The sequence below is a fragment of the Ammospiza caudacuta genome, chromosome 2, assembly GCF_027887145.1.
Source record: "Ammospiza caudacuta isolate bAmmCau1 chromosome 2, bAmmCau1.pri, whole genome shotgun sequence".
NCBI lineage: Eukaryota > Metazoa > Chordata > Aves > Passeriformes > Passerellidae > Ammospiza > Ammospiza caudacuta.
This window is the reverse complement of record NC_080594.1, coordinates 66,891,682-66,905,999: the sequence shown is the minus strand read 5'-3', so window position 1 is coordinate 66,905,999 and position 14,318 is coordinate 66,891,682.

The window sequence follows — 14,318 nt, the reverse complement described above, 5'->3', positions numbered from 1 at the left end:
TCTGAGTGATATAATGTGTGCTGTTTGTGGTGTGAATGTTAGTATCCATCTAAAGAAATTCTGTTGATCAGACTTGCAGATACCTTGCAAATTTTGGTAACAAATGATCTTGCTAATGCTGCTTTCCCAGCACATGTTCAGGCTGCCCCAGGATGGTTGCAAGGTTTAGTTTTAAACAAGAAGTAAGAGTCTCTCTAGTAATTTGCTACACTCCATAACACATTGTTTGGCATCTGTTACCTTCCCACATTATTAAAGCAGGTTGTTGTACATTACCCCAGCTTAAATAAATATGTCACATTACAAAGAAAAATGTGTACTTAGATTGAAACAGTAAAGCTAAGTTTGCTATAGAATTACAAAATATAGTCCTAAAGTGTTGTGGGAAAAAAGCATCCACATAGTGGGGCCACTCTGGGGATGAATACAAGTCTTTCCTTACATTATCATCATCATGAGAAAGTAATGAAGGCACTCTTGAGGGACCTCATTGGAAGTGATATTTTTTCTCTCAGTGCTAGTGTGAGGAACTTGAAAACTACATTATAAAACAGAGACTCAACCCTTTCATATACATTTTGGGTTAAAGCAATCCAGAAAGTGGGAACAGCTGCGACTTTAATCATATAAGAAATAAACCCTTCCATTACACCCTGCTGAATGCAGAGGCAGAATGCAATCACTAAACACCAAAAGGCAAGAGGCAATCAGTGGGATATTTATTTCCTTTTATTGTTACATTATATTCTGATTTCTGTTCAAGCAATGTTCATTTGTTAAAAATCATTATTAACTTAGAAACAGATGAGATTCATCAGCAAAATTCAGTGAGTGTTTTAAGGCATTTAAAGGTTAATGTCTTATTCTTCAAGAGATTTTTTGAAACCTATCTTGTCTTTTATCATTTTAGACATTAATTTAGTAATTTTCCATACTCAAATTTTCATTTTGTCAGTTATAATTTATGAGTAGAAAAATTGCTTGGGTCTATAATAAGTTTTGCAGATTTTCTAATCTCCACAAACCTTCCATTCTAAAGTTATCCAAAGGGAACCAAAACACTTACCTGTACCAAGCCCAAATAGAGAAATATTTTGATTTTTAGAGATATGAAAGGCTTGCTACACTTAGTGATTACTTATACATAAGTAAAAATTCTATTTTGAGGACCATAGTCATAAGTGACAAAATTTCTCTGTGTAAAACAGGAAAAAAATTAAAATACCTTTGAAAATACACAGCATAATGGAAGCTGAGTTTGCAGGAAAGGCAGAAAATTGAAAAGGAAATAGTAGTGCTAGGAGGAAGTTTTATTTTATAACTCCCCACAACATTTACCAACTTGTATTGCATTTTTTTTTCTAGTACAGACATCTAAAATACTTGGCTTCTGTAATTGCACATATGTCAAACCTTAAAAATTAGGAGAGGAAGGGATAGAGACCTAGGCAGAGGCATTCATCCTAACCAGCTTTAGATTGCTACATCTGAGTTAGTTATCTTGGGCATTTGATACAGATATTTTCTCTTCATAAATCTGTCTTCAATGTAACAGTAATATTACAGTTAGGTACCTCAGGTTTGAACTCATTCTAAAGCATTTGCAGATATCTTAATTAGGTGATTCAAAGTGACTACTAAAGCAGTTATTTCTTTCCATTTATGGTAACTGAACCCATGAAATCTAATTTTGGTAAATGCTAGGAAGAGATTTTCTTATGTAGTCCTTTATGTCTCAGTGAAAATTTCAAAGTAGACATTGTACTGGAGAGTGAGATTAGAATGATAAGAAATCACACAAATTGATAAATTTATTTGTCTTCAAAATGCAAGTAAATACCATCTCAGAACTTTTACATGATTTAAGCCTGTTCTTTTACTCAACAGAATTTAAATTTTAAGTAAGATAATGGACAAAATTATTTCTGAAAGTTTCTTCTGCCTGAGAAAGTCTATTACATGTTTTTTAATGAGTTTTATACATTGCAGAATAATTGATGATGCCTATTTCAAATGTATGAATTAACAATAAAAGCTCAAAGTGGCTTAATTATCGACATATAGCAATGGCTTTGAAATAATCAGAAAATCCATCAACTAAAAAAGCTTCATGACATTTTCTCAGGCTTCACAGACTTTTGACAAGCTGCTGAAGGTTACTGATCTATGATGGGTCTGCAAGACAAACTCTGGGCAGCTGTGCCAGGAGAAACAAATCAGCAGAGTTTATGTTGTGAAAAACCCGGGAAGACTGGTTCTGACAAGGGTGAGCTGAGTAATAGGTGTTTCAAGGAACAGAAGGCAATGATATCTGAAAAAAGGAGGAGACTAGAGTAGAGCACATAATGGGAACACACATGCTTGGGTGAGAGTCACTGAATATGGTTTCAAACAGCTGAAGTATGCATGCCTGCTACTGAGCAAGAATTGCTTCTGGTATGCTGAGCTACAAATGCTTTTAGGGAATATTTTTACCTGATTTATCTTAATATTAAATTAATTGCTCCCTGCACTTAACTGTAAAACAAGTCTGGCATGAGTAATTTGTGTATGTATGGCTTTCTTATACCTGTTTAATTTTGGCAACATTTTGGTCCAAGCCATCAGTTTCCTTGTTTAATGAAGTATGAAGAAAAAATTTCTATGAGCATTACAAGACCAAGAAGACATATTTGAAGTAAGCTTTACCCATCTATGATTTAGCAAGTCTTGTGCATCAAAGAACATAACGTCCTCAAAAGACATCCTTCAAAAATATTTATAGAGTACATAAATTTCATATATCAGCATAGCTGATGTCCAGACAGTTTTCTGATACTATTTTCAAAAACTTGGTGTGTACAGACTGGACTCCAGATTTAACTTTACCTCTTCAAGTAACATAAATAGTTGTCCTTTGTCCAATTCCTTAGATACTTGGCCTGCTTGAAGATTTGTATCTCTTTACTTTACATTCATCTTTCCATGTCCTTCTGGATTTGTGCTGACAGATGAATTACTTGCTTCAGTATTTGATGAAATTGTGAACTACATCAATCATAGTGTAGAGTTCCCTTGTGTTCTCAGAGCTTTAGGTCATTCATGCATAGTAGCTATTTAATTGTCAATTTCCCATTAGTCTTAGCCCATCTCCAGAGTACTTTCAAGTTTTACAGAGAGGAGAGAGTTAAACACTAAATGTAACACACACACACACACACACACACACACACACACAATAATGTAAAATATTCTAAGCTATTTTAATAAGCTTTTCAAAAGAGTGATTACTTTTAGTGATTTTGTTGTTTAAAAAGTACTTTGTTAAGTATATGAAAATAAGGAAACATCTAGGATTTCTAGAAAAAAATTCAGAAACGGTTGAGAATGGACTGAGGAAAGGCTTTGGGGTATTTGTGGATGTGAGACTCCACGTGAGACAGCAGTGTGTGTTCATAGCCTGGAAAGCCAAACATGCCCTGGGGTGCATAAAAAGGAATGCACCCAGCAGAGTGAGGGAGGTGGAACCAGCCTTTGTCCAGCTCAAATTCTCAGCTCAAAAATGACATGGACCTGTTGGAGCATGTAAAGAGGAGAGCAATGAGTATGATTAGAGGGCTGGAACACCTCTTTTGTAAGGACAGAGTGAGAGAGTTGGGACTATTTAGCCTGTAAAGGAGAATGATCCAGGGAGACATACTAGCAGGTTTCTAGTGCCTAAGGGGGCCTATAAAAAATCTTGAGAGTTTTCTAAGGGATGTCTCAGAGAGTAGGAGAGAACATCAAAGCAGTACAGCTGGAATGTCCTCTTTCTTGTAAATTTTTTCAGTAAGTTCATAAGTTTCAGAAGCAACATAAGACTTTTCATTAAAAAATACCACTCTGAAGTAAATTGAGTCAGCCATAGAAAAAAAGAATGATGAATGTCTTTTTACTGAAGAAGATATTTGAAATGGGAAAACTGTCCTTTGTACTCTTCAGTCACCAAAAATCTGTTGCAGCATCGCAGGTGGCTCATGCTAGAAACAGCTGTCTTTGAAAAGATGTGACTGACCCCAACATTTTAAAGTCAGGAAGTCTTCACTGATTCCAAGGGAAATACACAGAATACAGATTTACAAAAGATGAGATTTTTCAGATGTTAACCATTTTACCCAGGAAATGGTGAAAAATCTAGCAAACTGTAGTACACATGACAACTGCTCAGAATATTATTTTTACTATAAATGTCTATGTAGAAGTTTAGTCAAACTACTTTTAGTTTTCCAAGGAGTGTTCCTCTTCAAATCTCTGTATGAAAAGCATGAAACAAACTGTTAATGGCATATCTATGACAGGATCTTAAGCCTCTTCGCCAGACTCCATAATTCAACTGACAAAACTGCACTTCCTTCTGGGTAGATAGCACTGTGAACTATGAAGGATGAGATGAGAGTTTGCTGTGTACTGAAAATCAGCCATATTTTTTCCTGATATAAAAATGATTTATCAAGAGTATATTTAACATACAGAAACTGATTCAGTCAGGTAATAAGAAAATAATGAATCTGTTGATACTTTCAAGCCAGTTTCCATGATGGAGGAAGGGAAACAGCTATATAGAGTCTGTTATTCACGATTCTTGCATATAGAAGTAGTGGAATATTTCAGATGTAAGTAATCTTACTAAACTCAGGTATCTACAACATAGATATCTAGAGCTAGACTAGATGCTTTAAGGGGATATCTTCAAGATTAATGGAATAAAATAGGTATCCACAGTGGCCAGTTCATATATTCTAATTTAGAACACTACTCAGGCTGAACACTGCTCCAAAAACGCCTGATTTTTCTCCACTAATTACAAAAGGAAATAACACCTAGAAATATGTACAAGGGCTGGGTTATTTTTTAAAAAGACAGAATGTTCCCAATCTTGAGTTAAAAAATTTTCTTTAGGAAAAAGAAATCCATAGTTCATAAATGAGGTTCCACTTTATTGTCAGTAACTAAGGGATAAAAAAAAAAATTACAAATGATCATTCAAACTCATTGGTTAGAAAGAAATTCAATACATTTAATTTTTGATAGCAATTAAAGCAGAAGTAGCTATGGCTAATTAAAGTATGCAGAAAAGTAACTCTATCCAGTTTACATTTCGATCTTTTAATCATACACTGAGGTATTTTTCAGAATAATTAAACCACAACATCACACTTGCTCTTCAGCCAGAACAGATTTTGTTATGGCAGTCTAGGAAGCTAGCTAGAAAGGTCTAGACTAATTATATTAATATTCATAATTTACATTCTTGCTTTCTCTTACTATTTAAAGTCTTTTTTTTAAATTTCCTGGTTTTCCTGTGAGTATAGCAACTAAGTAATCTCTCTGTAGTTTATTGAACAAATGATTCTCAGTTTCAGCTTTTTCTTATGACTGGATTGAAATTTTTACATACATGTCATTTCATTGGAGCAAGAAAACACTATTTCTTCCCATTTTTGGTACTTGACATAATGTCAGGGGCTTACCATAAAAATAAAAAATGGCTCTGTATCATCAATCTTTTCTCTGAAGTGCTTATTCCACATTTTATCTGAAGACAATCCTGCCACAGAAATACTCTCCTTGTTACCGTTCAGAGGCTGCCTATGTAAACAAACAGCTTTTCTTTGATTTTACAGTTCATGTAGAACAAAACTGCAAAATTCCTGTGGAGAGGAACTGATAGGCTTGCCTCTGAAGAATAGCATGCATCTAGCAGCATCTCTCTGTCTCTTAGCCAGTTTAACTGTGTATGTTTTATTGTCTGTGTTTAAGACATCCTTCTGGGTGACTTTCCATAAATATTCCATCCTTTCCTATACCTATATTTGACTCATCCTAGATAGCATCAGCTGAATGGACTTATATACCAGAAGATTTCATCTAAAGTGAGTAATACTCTCAGAAGTTGTCCCTGAACCATTTAAGTCCTTTATAAATGTGAACAGAATTTTGCCCCTTGTGAATGGCTGCTTTATTTAGGTACAGTGTCAGAATCCATATAATCTGAGTCACTGCAATTATAGTTGGATGATGATTCTTGGCATTGCATGAAAACATTTCTAACTTTGCTTGGAAAATTAAGACCCCAAATATCTGATGTGTTGGAGAAAAGTCAAGATACTTTCTTTTGTAAAATAGCCCTTGTTGTAGCTGGAATTAAAGAAAATGTTTATTAAACTCCAGACATATGGCACAGATTAGAAAACTACTAGGAGGGAGCTCCAATTGGTAGGTTAATATTCTAGCATGATAGATTAATCAATGTAAACCACATAGCTCAGTTGAAACCGCTGTTCCAAATTGCCAATTTCATCTTCATCCAGCAGAGAAAATGCCAACCTTTCTCTCTGCAGTAAAATCTTCTTGTTATAACAATGAAGCAACTCCAGAGTTACTGTTATTGTGAAACATCTGGTAACTACAAGATGTAGCTCCTGTGAGATAATCACATACCTGTAAAATTAGAAGAACTTACTGAACTTTGTTGTATTTCATGTTTTGTAATACCCCTGAGTGTGGCAGGCTCATAATTCCATAATCACTTTACCTCTGCACCAGAAATGAAACCACAGATGTTACGCTTTGCTATAATGGCCGCCGCTTAACATAAATAAATGATCAGAATAACAGTATTGTTCATATATTAAATATGTACACCATAATAAATAGCATGGGACTAAAAGTTGCTGGGAACACACTAAAATAGGTGCAGAAGGCCTCATTATGGACATCATTAAAAATAGATCAAGAGATAGAAAAGAAATTGTGAAATTTGTTCTTTTTTTCATGTTATTATTTTTTGCTGTTAGAACATTTTCTTCTCAAAACAATATTGTGGTTTGGAACAACTTTGTATCTGTTGGAAGTATATTTTGGATCTTTTGGAAGAGAGCAACTTAGAAAAAAAGAAAATAAAGTAAAAAGGATTTAATTGTGATAACACAGCTAAAAGAAAGGTCTCTAACTAAAACAGATTCACCTAAATTAAATGAAAAAAAACCCGAAATAATTTTTTTATCCTTTGCTTTTCTTTTGTTTTTCCATTACTTTTAAAAGTAACTAAAAAATGAAAAATATTTATTTTGACAAAATCATCTCATTAGATTGAAAAAAATTTACAAAAGAATTAAAATAGCCACTTTTGATCACCAACCACTATTTAACTTCTCATCTGATCTAAAGGACGGCTAGAAAAATTATTGAGTCCTGGAATATCAGATTTTACAAAGAAATAAACTGTTGCTGCAAACATATAAAATAACTCACTTATTAGGAAAAAATGTATTTTTAGATACTTATCACTTTATATTAACAATAAGAAAGTTGGAATTATTTGTTTCTTAAAAAAGAAACATGAACACAAGTGAAGAATAAATGACAATTTTGGACCCAATTGTACAGGAATGACTGGCAATACGAAGGTAAAGCAGAGGTATTCTTGGCAGGAAATTTTAAATATTTCAGGGGCAGTTTCTCCAGGGATAGTTCTGCACCATCACTTACCACTTCTAATGCATATTTCAGAAAACACAAAATGCATCAAAAGGATTTACACCTTATTCTTACAAAATCCATCATTCTGAATCATATGATAATAGAATCAGATGTTTTTTAAGCAATGCTGACAAAAATGGCACATTCTTATGTTAAAAAAACAGCTAAAATGGGTCTATTGCAATACCACCTCATGGCCTGTGCTGCTTTTCTTTATCCTGAAATTTGCAGAGACACTTCCCCTCTTCTAATGCTATAATCTTGATTTTATAACATTTAACAATCATTTCATACTTATGAACAAAAAGATAACCTATGGTGACTCAGGCCTCTTAGTACAATTATATTCATTCTCTAATGTACAGCCAATCAGACATTAGCAACGGTGATTTATCTGTATTATTAAATAAAGTGGTTTATTGGCAGCAGTTGTGCACATGCCAGCAAGAAGCCTGGCACCACAGCACACGTGAATGGCAAATACACCTTAGGACCAAAATTAACTGTGCCTCTGCAGTAGTCCTCAGTGCAGGGGATACTTCCAGCAGCTAAAAAGCTTTAGAGATTAAATTTTAATGCATGATTTAAGCATTTGGCAAAAAAAAAAAAACAAACAAAAAAACCCCCAACAACATATTCTCCTGTCTCTACCCTTCCCCCTAACCACACAAAAGCCCAAACCAAAACAAACTGAGAAAGCCCCAAAAGAAAACCAAAACAGCAACAGTCCCTACTCCATCAACTTTCTGCGTTGGTTTGGTAGGGCCATTTCTAAAACTCATTGCATTTGTAGTTCACAGTAGTGGCACATTCAGCACACAGGAAAAGGACAAGTTATTATTATTATTTCTACCTCCCTTGCCCTCCTTCTATACACACCTTGGAAAAAAGTGTCTGTTTGTAATGATGTGAAGGGAAGGCTATCATTAGCATGAATTTTAGAGCGTCAAAACTTCCCCTGTGTCTGTAAAGCCTGCTGCTGTGCAGTACAGAACCCAACAGAAAAAACTTCAAAAAGAACTTTATACTTCTTACAGAAATACACTTTTTTTTTCTTTTTTTTTTGTTTGTCTGGCACAGTATGAGAATGATGTATATATGGAAGTAATGGAGATTCATCTGGTGAGCTTAATGGGCAATATGTTACTTTTTACAATAGTACTTTTATACCATATGGCACACTCAAGTGCTGCAGTCTCTTCAGGTGGAGGGCTTTGATAGTCCCATGTATCAGAAGTGTCAGGAACTCTCAAGTGCTTGTTGATCAATGACACTGCTCTACTATTTTTTATTAAGATGTTAAATTGTAAATGAGATATAAATTTACTCTGCACAAATCCGGGGTAAATGTCTTCAGAAAATGCAAAGTATGAGAATAAACATTTCTGGAGGGCAGGCACATGGCTGCATGGTGAGAACACAGCAAAACAGTGTCCTCTGCTTTTGCTGAGTTGCTAACTCTTGGTAGAACCAATGCTGCCCCAGAGATCAAGCTCCTGTTCAACTATACAACCACACAAATTTCCAGCTGTGGGATGTGTGAAGAGATACTCCTAGACATGGAAAGTGACTGCAAGCAAGTCTGTGGGAGGTGTGACCAGATGAATGAGCTGCTGTCCTTGGTGGCTGAGGGGCGGGATGAGGTGAGAGTCTGAGGAACACATTGGAGCCATATCCTGATACCTGTGATGTGCAGAGGCCAACTCAGTGTGGCCACTGCAGAGGCAGGTCTTGAACCTGGTTTGTGCCAGGACCAAGGCAACACCACAAGGGATAAGGACGGGAGGTAAAAGGTTGTAGAATGCAGCAGTAAGACAAACCCCTCTGTGTCTTCTAATCAACCCTCTGATACACCTTAACAAATATGTACAGGCCCCTGGGTACAATTGTTCAAGTGCAAAATGAGGAACCTGGGCAAACCATCTCAGAGGTTGGAGAGACCAACAATAATACCAACAAACAATGACAAGTTGTGATCATTAGTGATTCCCTCCTGTGTGGAAAGGAAGTCAAGACAACATTTTGTAACACTCGGTTGTTTTATATATTCTGTTTCTGTGTGGAGGGATTGGTATTGATTTTCTCAATTTTCATTTTCTCTTCAAATTTCCTGATACTCCTTCCATGTATAACTATATACATATTTTTTATGGCTACTATGATGTACAGTGGCTTTAAAATTAAAGGTAGCTGAGAGAAACAATGATTTAATACATTTTTCCTTTTCCTTTTTTAGTTTCAAAACTAAAATCAACCAATCAAAGAACTTAAAAAAAACAAAAACTCCCCAGCCACATCAACTTGCAATGTTTAGGTCTGCTAGGTACATTTTACAACATAACAGCCACATTATAATGCTTCTGATTTTCCACTACTCTTACTGCTTTTTTTCCTCACATACAGTTACCTATTTTAGCATGACTTATTAAAAACTCTATTAAAAAATAGAATAGACCTATAACTCAAACAGATGTTTTCCTAACTTCAGTGTATTCTACCTGAACCCACTGGCTAGCTTTTTAATTCTGAGCATTTTTTAGCTTATAGCTCTCCTTTTTATTGTGGTGAATAATATCTTATAATGAACACACAATAATTTGTTACAATTTTCTGTATTCTTTCTTTAACTTTGACAATAATTCTTGTGTAATCCTGGGCAAAACAGTCGAAATTCTTATTTCAGTTACTTGAGGAACTGCAGTGAAGACTCAAGAATCATGAATACAGGAATGCACATGCTGATTATGCCCAAAGGTCTTGTAGCTTTTTTATGTGAACAGGTTTTCATTTCATATTCTGACTTCATGAAAGAATTAATATTCAGACTTGTGGATGACCAAATTTCAGACCACTAAGAGCTTCATTTCAAAGGCAAATTCTAACAACGCAGACTTTTACAGGAAACACTGTGAATTTCTGCTTTACAGATTTGACAGCAGCCCTGTCCAGCCTGGTGCTCATCTGCTGCAATGTTTGGCCCATAGATTCAATCACAGACAAGAACTCAGAAGGAGTAAGACCTCTGATTTGGTTACTTAAAGTGTGATACATTAATTTTGTTTCTGATAAGCAGCCTTTTCCAGATGGAGATACAATGGTCAGGATCTCCTAGCCTCCTATAATATCGATTTCAGTATCTGTAAGGCAATGGTGAAGAAAAAACATAAGTATTTTGTAAGCAAAATACTCCACTATTTGCTATCTGCAGGAAAACACCTTAGTAAGTTACACTGAAACAAAAATATGAAGGTCCAAAAGATCAGTACAAACATACTCTGGAGTGAAAAACTAAATTAATCAATTTCTAAATATTATTTTATTTTTCTTTAAAATCCTTATGAAGAGAGAGAGCTTGGATTCCACAGTGAATACAGATAAAAAGATCAGAAATAAATTTAAGGTATCTACCTGGAAGATTTTATAAATTCTTTTCTTCGTTTAAGCATTTTTCTACCAGAGTGGCCAAATCTCATCACATTCAATGAGTCTTAATTTTGTCTAATACTTAAAAATATAATTGTATGAACATCTCTTATAACACATTAATGAAGAGAATATTTGAGTATCTTCTGCTCCTCCTACTTGGTGTGCAGCATCATTTTTCACCAAAGCAGAAGGTACAGGAAGGTCCTCACAGTCCTGAATCATTATTGACACCATTTCCATACAAAGATCACCTAAATTATAAGTAAAAAGAAAGTAAGTTTAGGGGAATATAATTAATAAAATGAAGTAGAAAACATAAAATGGAGGGTAACAGGAAAACAGTTGAATGGAAACTGAGAAGAGAGATACAAGAACACCAGAGTAGAACTGGTGATATATAGAGAAAAGAAATTGAAAAATAGGAAAAAAAATCCTGGAAACAACCCAATCTAGAAACATCAAGTACACAAGTAGGGGCTGATTCGAGAAATGCTTCAATTGTTTTCATGAATCAAGTGAGATGGTTGAATCTTTAGAGTGATTTAGCATAACCATTTAAGGTTTTTTCTTCATTACATTTCCACTTCAATAAGTGAAAACTCAAGTATATCAAATACTTTTATCTTATTATAAAGGAGGGATATGAAAACCTGTTCTGTTTTTCATATCTGTTTTTACAGATTAGAATACAATTAACTTGTTTTTTCCCTAGTATTTCTGTTCACTAAATGTACTACACTATTAATTTTTCCTTCTCAGTTTCCTCTTGCTCTATTTCATTCACAAATGACCAAATTGAAAAATCTCAGGACTTTTCTTTACTTCTCATTCCCATAAAAATTGGTCCAGAACTTCTTAACTTCCTTGCTTTGGTCTTATACGGAAATTTTAGCCGTATGTTAACAATAACTTCAGTTAAAAATTAGAATCTTTCCCACATTAGGCTACAACATTTCTTGTTTTAAAGAGCACAGTGAGAAAAACCCATATAATGTTATTGACTCTCTTTTAAGGTAGATGCATCAGGCAGACATGAAACATTGCTTTCAGGAACTTCCCATATCCAGTACTTACATAGGGGTCTTAAATAAAATGTCCATAGTGAAGGTTTAGGGGCATTTTTGATGTCCCACAATATCCCAAACACACCTGACAAACATGAAGCAGGTTTAAGGGAATCACACGCATTTCTGAAGGAATAACTGAATAGCATCTGAGGTACAAAGCACCTATCAATACACATGTATCTGTGGGAATTTAAGTGAATCCAAGAAATCTAATAACTACTACAGATTGGATGGTCAACTCTTCAGAAATTAAGCAAATCGGATTTATTATGTTCTTTTGGGCATCTGTAGTGACACCTTGACATATGAACCCAATCTCAGTTACCGTTATAGCAAATAGAAATCTGAGACTTATTTCTCTGATGCCATTTAGGACCTTTAGAATATCTTAATGACTTCACGTTGCTATAGCAGTAAAATTAAGATCTCTCATAGGTTTTGTGTGATCTTTCTCGGTCGCTTATAAGATATGTCCGGCATCCCAGCTCTATAACATTTCACACTGATTCACATATTCCACGTTTCAGGCACTTTCCAGCCTACGAAATATATTTGATATCTGAAGATTATGTCATTACCTTTGTCAAACCACTTTTGACATAATTTTTGAGGTAACTTTTAAAATCACCCTGACAGCCTTTGATGAGTCATTTTTTAAAATTGATGTCATTACAGTATTTATTTCTTGCCTCATTCCCTTAGAAGACAATGACCTAGTTAATTGCTTGTAGCCCAGTGATAAACTTCATAATAAAGGCATATCTGCAAAGATTGTAATGGCTTATTATAAACACTACAATGCAAATTACATGCATCCTAATAAGTCCCCTATTATTTACATAATATGTTTAAAGCCTTACCTTATTGGCAAGTAATACGAAGTTAAAGAATGCTGAAAACTCTTATCCTGCACTTATACATGCTGGTTTTGGCTATTTCAGCACTTAACTAATATAACACCTCACTGATGTGTTAGGCAGGAGAAAGTGAGGCAGGCAGGACAGTTGCTTCATAGTTTCACATGTAGCACCCAAGCAAAAAGAGCAGGGCAGGGCTGGTGATAACCAAGGTCAGCTGGGAATCCTGGGCAGTGTGTTGGTGAAGAGTCAGGTCAGGCTCAACAAGATGCTAGGTCTGGCAAGACATATCTACAGGACGGGACTCCCCAGGCAAGGAGTCAGTTTGTGGTCCTTACCTTAAGGAGTCAGTGGGTAAAAACCCTAGTTGTGATTTCTCATGGCTCTTCCAGCAGTGTGGTTCAGTTGCACCATACCAGAGATGACCTTGAACACCATTACAGAACATTATGGACAGCTGCTGGAAAGCAGCTCTGCACAGAAGAACCAGCAGTGTGTCCTAGTAGCCAAGAATGCAAATGACATCCTGGGACTGTTAGGAAGAGCATTGCCAGCAGCTCAAGGGAAGTGATTCCACCCCTCTACTCAGCCCTGGTGAGGTCACATCTGGAACGCTGTGTCCAGTTCTGGGCTCCTTAGTACAGACATGGAAGTCCTGGAACAGGTCCAGTGGATGGCAAAAAATTTGATTAAGGGTCTGGAGCATCTTTTTAATGAGGAGAAAATGACAGAGTTGGAACTGTTCAGCCTCAAGAAGAGATGACTGAGAGGGGACATTATCAATGTCTATCAGTATCTGAAAGGAGGAAGTCCCGAGGATGGAGTCAGGCTCTTTGTGGAAGCGCCAAGGAGTAGGACAAGAGTCAATAGGCAGAAAATTATGTCCAGGAAATTACACCTGAGTGTGAGGAAGAACTTCTTTACTGTCCACGTGACCACACACTGGAAAAGATTTTCCGGAGAGGTTGTGGAGTCTCCCTCACAGGAGGCAGCAGAGAGCTATCTGGACACAGTCCTGTGCCGTGTGCTCTAGGATGACCCTGCTTGAGCAGGGAGGTTGGACCATATGATCTTCTGTGTTTCTTTCCAACCTGACCTATACTGTAACTTTGTGATGTAAACAAGATGAGATCAGAAGATTATTGATTCTAATATTGACACAGAAAAATAATAATTTTACAAATTATCATATCTGAACATTTTAACTTTTTAATCCCATCATTTTTGCCACTGATTACATTAATAATACTGATAAAATTTTTCTCTATGGTTACAATGGGTGGATCAAGCTAAGCCATAATGGCTATGGAAGAGAAACAGAAGACTACAGATTCCCTGTTTGTTTATACAGGTCAGAAACCTGGCAGAGGATGTTGCAATGCCTCCGTATCTTGTACACAAAATAACCTTTTTCTGAAATAAGGGCCTAGGAGAGAAAAAGAGAAGAAATGAAAGTTTTGACACGTGC